Consider the following 9,526-nt stretch of genomic DNA (forward strand, 5'->3'; position numbering starts at 1 on the left):
GTGAGAAACTTTTAGTTCTAGTACCATAATGATTTCACTGTCTATTTTTCTTCAATAACAGGCCTGACTTTCCTGAGTGTTAATCCTTTATTAAGAGAGAAAATCATTCTGGCTGAAAAATTATCAGTATGTATATATAAATATATATATATATATATATGATTGCTGCCATGAAATTAAAAGATGCTTACTCTTTGGAAGGAAAGTTATAATCAACTTAGACAGCATATTAAAAAGCAGAGACATTACTCTGTCAACAAAGGTCCGTCTAGTCAAGGCTATGGTTTTTCGAGTAGTCATGTATGGATGTGAGAGTTAGACTATAAAGAAAACTGAGAGCTGAAGAATTGATGCTTTTGAACTGTGGTGTTGGAGAAGACTCTTGAGAGTACCTTGGACAGCAAGGAAATCCAACCAGTCCATCCTAAAGGAAATCAGTCCTGAATATTCATTGGAAGGACTGATGTTGAAGCTGAAGCTCCAATAATTTTGCCACCTGATGTGAAGAGCAGACTCATTTGAAAAGACCCCAATGCTGGGAAAGATTGAAGGCGGGAGGAGAAGGGGTCGACAGAGGATGAGATGGTTGGATGGCATCACCGACTCAATGGACATCAGTTTGAGTAAACTCTGGGAGTTGGTAACGGACAGGGAAGCCTGGCGTGCTGCAGTCCATGGGGTCACAAAGAGTTGGGCACGACTGAGTGACTGAACTGAACTGAACTGATATAGAAGTATATTTAAAACCACAAAGAAACAGCCCTTATATTGGATCTTCTGGTTTAGAACAGGGACTTCCAGCAGAAGTCCCTGGATGAGAACAATGAAGCCTGACACCCCGGTTGCTACTGGCAAGTATCATATAAACATAGGAGGAAATTGCTCTAGGATGCTGTGAACAGATTCGAGAACCCCCCGCCCCTGCAAAATTAACAACTTAAAGGACTGATGCTGAAGCTGAAACTCCAATACTTTGGCCACCTCACGCGAAGAGTTGACTCATTGGAAAAGACCTTGATACTGGGAGGGATTGAGGGCAGGAGGAGAAGGGGACGACAGAGAATGAGATGGCTGGATGGCATCACCGAGTCGATGGACATGAGTTTGAGTAAACTCTGGGAGTTGGTGATGGACAGGGAGGCCTGGCGTGCTGTGATTCATGGGGTCGCAAAGAGTCGGACACGACTGAGCGACTGAACTGAACTGAACTGAATGATATCTTAGAGCTGCTGAATCAACCATCTCTGAATTCTTCCTATCTCTGAGATCCTTATTAAGATTAAAAAAAAAATCCTTATTGTTTATGCCTCTTTGAGTCAAGTTTTCTACTACTTGTGGGTAAAATCATTTTGATATATTAATATCAAAGCAGTCTCTTGGTAGTGGTGGTGTTATAGAGGCTTTATTTCTTTTTTATAACTTGCTAGCTTTTCCAAATGTTTTACAGCAGAGATGAATTGCTGCCAGAATTAGGAAAGAAAAATAAAGGTTGCTTTAAAATAGTATTTCATGTTATAAAATAAGCCCATAGTCATTGTACAAAATATGGGAAACAGTAAAACACAAAACAAATAAAAATTTTTATAAATACATTATTTCAAAATGGCATTTTGTTGTGTCCTTCTAGTCTTTTTTCTATTATGCATATTTTTTTACAAAAATGAAATCACCTCTTTCCTGACCTGCTTTTCCACTTGTTAATTTATTATTTATGAACACTATAAAAGTGAAGTCGCTCAATTGTGTCCAACTCTTTGCAACCCCATGGATTGCAGCCCCCCAGGCTCCTGCATCCATGGGATTTTTCCAGGCAAGAATATTGGAGTGAGTTGCCATTTCCTTCTCCAGGAGATCTTCCCAACCCAGGGATTAAACTCAGGTCTCCTGCATTGTAGGCAGACGCTTTACCATCTGAGCCACCAGGAAGTCACATGGATACATGAAATTAAACCTATGTTGTAATATTAATGGCTGCATAATTAGTTCATATTATGGATAAAGCAATACATTCTTGGATATTTGGGTTGATCTTTACCCAAAAGTGGAATTGTTAGATCATATGGTAGATGAATTTTTAAAATTTTGAGGACTCTCTCTCTCTCTCTCTTTTTTTTTGGCTGTGCCACACAGCTTTCAGGTCCCCAACCAGGGATCAACATGCACCCCCTGCAGTAGAAGAGGGGAGTCTAACCCTCTTGGTCTAACTGGACCATCAGGGAAGTCCCTCTCTTGTCTTCTTTTTTTAAAAAAAATGATTTTATTTATTTATTTTTGGCTATGCTAGGTATTCACTGTGCAGGTTTTCTCTAGTTGTGGATAGCGGGGGCTATTCTCCAGTTGTGGTGCACAGGATTCTCATTGCAGTGGTTTCTCTTGTTGCAGAGCACGGGTTCTAGGCTGCATGGGCTTCAGTCGTTGTGGTGTGTGGGCTCAGTAACTCCAGGGCTTTAGTGCACAAGCTCAATAATTGTGGTGCACAGGTTTAGTTGCTCCATGACATGTGTGATCTTCCTGGACCAGGGATCAAACGTATGTCTCCTGCATTTGCATGCAGATTCTTTAACACTGAGCAACCAGGGAAGCCCCCTTGTCTTCTTGATGATAACCATTCTAACAGGTAAGAGGTGATATCTCATTGTGGTTTTGATTTGCATTACTCTGATGATTAGTGATGTTGAGAATCTTTTCATTCATTTGTTAGCCATTTGAATATCATATTTGGAAAGATATCTATTTAGTTCATCTGTCAATTTTTAATTAGACTGTTAGTTGTTGTTGTTATTGAGTGTTATGAGTTCTTTTTTGAATATTAACCCCTTATTTGATATATGGTTTAGCAAATTTTTCTTCCATTCTGCAAATTGCCTTTTTATTTCATTGGCTGTTTCTTTTGCTATGCAGAAGCTTTTATGTTTGATGGTTGATTTTTCATGTTTGTGTTTTTGGTGTCGTATTCAAGAAATCATTGCCATGACCAATGTTGAGAAGGTTCCTTAGGTTTTCTTCTAGGAGTTTTATGGCATCATGTTTAATGTTCAAGTGTTTGACCCATTTCAAGTTTATTTTTCTGAGTGGTGTGAAATAAGACTCATTTTCATTGTTCAACATTTCTATCCATTGTAGCTGTGGAAATGAATAGAAATGAATCAGAGAAAACTAATAATCACCTATACTGCAGGAGTTGGCAATCTATAGTAAACACATTTTTTGTAAACAAAATCTTATTTTAACACAGTCACTTTCATTTTTTGTACATTATCTATGGCTGCTTTTGCAGTACAAAACAATTATGAGTAGTTGAGTAAGAAAGTCTATGGCCTGTAAATCCTAAATTATTTACTATCTGGATTTTCAGAGAAAATATCTCTTTTAGAAAAGAAAGCCATTTCTAAGGGAGTCACTTCAAATTTTATCTAATTTAAATGCAAATAAAACTGATAGAAGATTTTGGTGTTGCAAATGCCATGCTTAAAAAGAAAAGTGTTAGCCCACTTGGAATGTCTATTTGACTTTGATTTATAATAAAATAAACCTGTTTATTTTAGATTCTAACTAGTCTGCTTTATTTAACATTGCCAGAAATAGAAAGTGACTAATTACCATACTTACTGTTTAAATCATAAAAATTAGCAAGGTATACTATGGATGAACTGGAACACCTCTGATTCATATGTGTATTTATATTCTTTTTTAATCTTTTGCAGAATTACCTATACAGAAGCATATGAAAATTTTAATATTTTGGTTTTGTTTTTAAAAAGGAGAGGGAGAAGAAAATAGAAAGGTAGTCATGGTTACTCTACTCACAAGTAATTAATTTCTACTAAAGAATTACATTGACAAATATCAACCTTTTTATATAGCTACACAAATGCACATTTGGTGGGTCTTGAAAAAAGATCTGATAGGATAGAAAACCAGGGGAAATGCCCTCCCAATGATTTCTCCCTATCATCAGAGTAAGAATGGCTATTTGATAATAGATAACTGTTTTCTTTGGGTAAAACCTGTTAGTAATTCATGGCATGAGAGTTAATTCTAACCATCTCCTTCAAGAATGCCCCAAGAGTGTATTCACCAAGGAGACTGAAGGCTTCCTTTGGGACGCATATGACTGACCTGCCCATCAGGAATTCATAATCCCAGTGCTAATGGTTATCTGGATTTTTTTAAAAAAATGTTCGTCACTATTAATTTTAGTTCACATACATTAAAATTAAGTTTTCTATTGGTGAACTGGTCTATGAATTTTAATGATTGAATGAACTCTTGAAATCACCACCACTATAGGATAAAGGACAATTTCAACACCCTGAAGAATTCCCTCATGCTACCCACTTTGTATTCAGACCTTCTTCACAGTAATAACCCCTGATATTCATTGTCTGTATAGACTTATCTTTTCCATAAATTCATAAACAGAATAATATATCATGTATCCTTTTGGGTCTGCATTATTTAACTTAGTAAAATGCACTTAAGCTTCATTCATATACACACACACACACACACACACACACACAATCCATTCCTTTTCACTGCTGAGTAGAATTTCATTGTATGGATGTACAATTGTTGAAAAACGTCTGGGATGTTTTCTGTTTAGGGCACTCATGAATAAAACTGTAATAAATATTTGTGTGTACTCTTCTCTGTAAACATAAGTTTTAATTCTCCAGGATAAATACCTCGAAATGAGATTCATGGATGTCATGGTAACTCTATATTCACTTTTGTAAGAAACTGCCAAACTGTTTGTTGAAGTGGCTGCACCTACTCTATTCTTCCACCAGCTGTGGTACAGTGTTTCAATTGTTCCTCATCCTTGTCAGCACTTGCTCTTGCTGCTCAGTCACTAAGTTGTGTCCAATTCTTTGTGATCACATTGACTGCAGCACTCCAGACTCCTCTGTCCTCCACTATCTCCCAGAGTTCGCTCAAATTCATGTCCATTGAGTTGGTGATGATATCTAATCATCTCATCTTCTGCCTCTTTTCCTTTTGCCTTCAATCTTTCCAAGCATCATGGTCTTTTCCAGTAAGTCAACTCTTTGCACAAGATAGCCAGTATTGGGGCTTCAGCATCAGTCATTCCAATGAATATTCAGGGTAGATTTCTTTTAGGATTGACTGGTTTCATCTCCTTGCAGTCCAAGGGATTCCCAAGAGTCTTCTCCAACACACAGTCCAAAAGCATCAGCTCTTTGGTGTGCAGCCTTTTTTATGGTCCAACTCTCACATCCGTTCATGACTACTAGAAAAACCATTGCTTTGACTATATGGACTTTTATTGGCAGAGTAATGTCACTGCTTTTTAATACACTCTCTAGGTTTGTCATAGCTTTCCTTCCAAGGAGAAAGCATCTTTTAATTTCATGGCTGCAGTCACCATCTGCAGTGAATTTGGAAACCAAGAAATTAAAGTCTATTACTGTTTTCATTTTTTCCCCATCTATTTGCCATGAAGTGACGGGACTGCCATGAAGTGACTATGATCTTAGTTTCCTGAATGTTGAGTTTTAAGCCAGTTTTTTTCCCTCTCCTCTTTCACCTTCATCAAAAGGTTCTTTAGTTCCTCTTTGCTTTCTGCTATAAGGGTGGTGTTGTCTGCATATATGAGGCTATTGCTATTTCTCCTGGCAGTCTTGATTCCGGCTTGTGCTTCATCCAGCCCAGCATTTTGCATGATGTACTTAACCTCGGACTGCAACCAGTCCATCCTAAAGGAAATCAGTCCTGAATATTCATTGGAAGGACTGATGCTGAAGCTGAAACTCCAATATTTTGGCCACCTGCTGTGAAGAATCCACTCATTGGAAAAGACCGTGATGCTGAGAAAGACTGAAGGTGGGAGGAGAAGGGGATGACAGAGGATGAGGTGGTTGGATGGCATCACCGTCTCGATGGACATGAATTTGAGTAGGCTCTGGGAGTTGGTGATGGACAGGGAAGCCTAGTGTGCTGCAGTCCATGGGGCTGCAAAGAGTCAGACACGACTGAGCAACTGAACTGAACTGAATTGACTCCACCTGCATATTTGAGGTGTTGGTATTTTCCTTAGCAATCTTGATTCCAGCTTGTGATTCATCCAGCCTGGCATTTTGTATTATGTACTCTGCATATAAGTTAAATAAGCAGGGTGAAAATAAACAGTCTTGACACTCCTTTCCCAATTTTGAACCAGTCGGTTTTTCCATGCAAGTTTCTAACTGTTGCTCCTTTTTTTTTTCTTTTATTTATTTATTTATTATTAGTTGGAGGCTAATTACTTCACAACATTTCAGTGGGTTTTGTCATACATTGACATGAATCAGCCATAACTGTTGCTCCTTGACATGCATACAGGTATCTCAGGAGACAGGTAGGGTGGTCTGGTATTCCTACCTTTTTAAGAATTTTTCACAATTTGTTGTGATCCACACATTCAAAGGCTTTTCATAGTCAATGAAGCAGAAGTTTGTGTTTTTTTGGAATTCCCTTGCTTTCTCTATGATCCAACGGATGTTGACAACTTGATCTCTAGTTCCTCTGCCTTTTCTAAACCCAGCTTGTACATCTGGAAGTTCATCACTGGTTCACACACTGCTGTAGCCTAGCTTGAAGGATTTTGAGTATAACCTTATTAGCGTGCAAAATGAGTGCAATTGTGTCATAGTTTAAACATTCTTTGGCGCTGCCCTTCTTTGGGATTGGAATGAAAACTGACTTTTTCTAGTCCTGTGGCCACTGCTGAGTTTTCCAAAATTGCTGTCATATTGATTGCAGCACCTTAACACTATCCAGTATTGTCTTTCAGAATTTTAAATAGCTCAGCTTGAATTCTATCACTTCCACTAGCTTTGTTTGTAGTAATGCTTCCTAAGGCCTACTTGACTTCACATTCCAGGATGTCTGGCTCTAGGTGATCAACCACATCATCGTGATTATCCTGCTCATTAAGATCTTTTTTGTATAGTTCTTCTGTGTATTCTTACCACCGCTTCTTAATCTCTTCTGCTTCTTTTAGGTCCTTACCAGTTCTGTCCTTTTTTGTACCCATCCTTGCATGAAACGATCCCTTGATACTTCCATTTTACTTAAGAAGACCTCTAGCCTTTCCCACTGTATTGTTTCCCAGCACTTTCTAGTGTCAGCTTTTTATAACTGTTTATTTCCTATCTAATAAGTATTTAATGGTATCACATGGCTTTAATTTAAATTACCCTGATGACTTAAGATGCTGAGTGTATTTCATGCTCTTCGGTTCAGTTCAGTTCAATCACTCAGTTATGTCTGACTATTTGCAACCCCATGGACTGCAGCACACCAGGCTTCCCTGTCCATCACCAACTCCCGGAGCTTGCACAAACTCATGTCCATTGAGTAGGTGATGCCATCCAACCATCTCATCCTCTGCCATCCCCTTCTCCTGCTGCCCTCAATCTTTCCCATATCAGGGTCTTTTCCAATCAGTCAGTTCTTCACATCAGGTGGCCAAAGTATTGGAGCTTCAGTTTCAGTATCAGTCCTTGCATGAATATTCAGGACTGATTTCCTTTAGGATTGACTAGTTTCATTCATCTCCTTGCAGTCCAAAGAACTTGCAAGAGTCTTTACAACACCACAATTCAAAATCAACAATTCTTCAGCATTCAGCTTTCTTTATGGTCCAACTCTCACATCCATACATGAATCCTGGAAAAACGATAGCTTTGACTAGATGGACCTTTGTTGGCAATGTAATGTCTCTGTTTACTTATGGGAGAAATACCAATAACCTCAGATATGCAGATGACACCACCCTTATGGCAGAAAGCAAAGAGGAACTAAAGAGCCTCTTGATGAAAATGAGAGAGGAGAGTGAAAAAGGTGGCTTAAAACTCAACATTCCAAAAACTAAGATCATGGGATCTGGCCCCATCACTTCATGTAAAATAGATGGGGAAAAAATGGAAACAGTGAGAGACTTTCTTTTCTTTTTTTCTTTAAATTTATTTTAATTGGAGGGTAATTACTTTACAGTATTGTGTTGGTTTTGCCATACATTCACATGAATCAGTCATGGGTATACATGTGTTCCCCATCCTGACCCTCCTGCCAACCTCCCTCCCCATCCCATCTCTCAGGGTCATCCCAGTGCACCAGCCCTGAGCACCCTGCCTCATGCATCTAACCTGGACTGGCGATTTATTTCACATATATTACTATATATGTTTCAATGCTATTGCCTCAAATCATCCCATCCTCGCCTTCCCCCACAGATTCCAAAAGTCTGTTCCTTACATCTGTGCCTCTTTTGCTGTCTTGCATATAAGGTCATCATTAACATCTTTCTAAATTCCATATATATGCGTTAGTGTATTGTATTGGTGTTTTTCTTTCTGACTTACTTCACTCTGTATAATAAGCTCCAGTTTCATTCACCTCATTAGAACTGATTCAAATGCATTCTTTTAATAGCTGACTAATATTCCATTGTGTATATGGACCACACCTTTCTTATCCATTCGTCTGCTGATGGACATCTAGGTTGCTTCCATATCCTGGCTATTATAAATAGTGCTGCGATGAACATTGTGGTACATGTGTCTCTTTCAATTCCAATTTCCTCAGTGTGTATGCCCAGCAGTGAGATTTCTGGGTTATATGGCAGTTCCATTTCTAGCTTTTTAAGAAACCTCCACACTGTTCTCCGTAGTGGCTGTACTAGTTTGCATTCCCACCAACAGTGTAAGAGGGTTCCCTTTTCTCCACACCCTCTTCAGCATTTATTGCTTATAGACTTTTAGATAGCAGCCACTGTGACTGTCATGAGATGGTACTTCAGTGTGGTTTTGATTTGCATTTCTCTGATAATGAGTGATGTTGAGCATCTTTTCATGTGTTTGTTAGCCATTTGTATGTCTTCTGTAAGAAATGTCTGTTTAGTTCTTTGGTCCATTTTTTGGATTGGATCTCATTTTTCTGTAATTTAGCTGGAAGAACTGCTTGTATATTTTTGAGATTAATTCTTTGTCAGTTGCTTCACTTGCTATTATTTTCTCCCATTCTGAAGGCTGTCTTTTCACCCTGCTTATAGTGTCCTTCGTTGTGCAAAAACTTAAGTTTAATTAGGTCCCATTTGTTTATTTTTGCTTTTGTTTGCATTACTCTGGGAGGTGGGTCATAGAGGATCCTGCTGTGATTTTTGTGAGAGTATTTTGCCTGTGTTTTCCTCTAGGAGTTTTATAGTTTCTGGTCTTACATTTAGATCTTTAACCCATTTTGAGTTTATTTTTGTGTATGGTGTTAGAAAGTGTCCTAGTTTCATTCTTTTAAAAGTGGTTGACCAGTTTCCAAGCACTTGTTAAAGAAATTATCTTTTCTCCATGGTATATTCTTGTCTCCTTTTTCAAAGATAAGGTGTCAATAGGTGTGTGGATTTATCTCTGGGCTTTCTATTTTGTTCCATTGATCTATGTTTATGTCTTTGTGCCAGTATCACACTGTCTTGATGACTGTTGCTATGTAGTATAGCCTGAAGTCAAGCAGCTGATTCCTCCAGTTC

Source organism: Dama dama, chromosome X, assembly GCF_033118175.1.
Source record: "Dama dama isolate Ldn47 chromosome X, ASM3311817v1, whole genome shotgun sequence".
Lineage (NCBI taxonomy): Eukaryota > Metazoa > Chordata > Mammalia > Artiodactyla > Cervidae > Dama > Dama dama.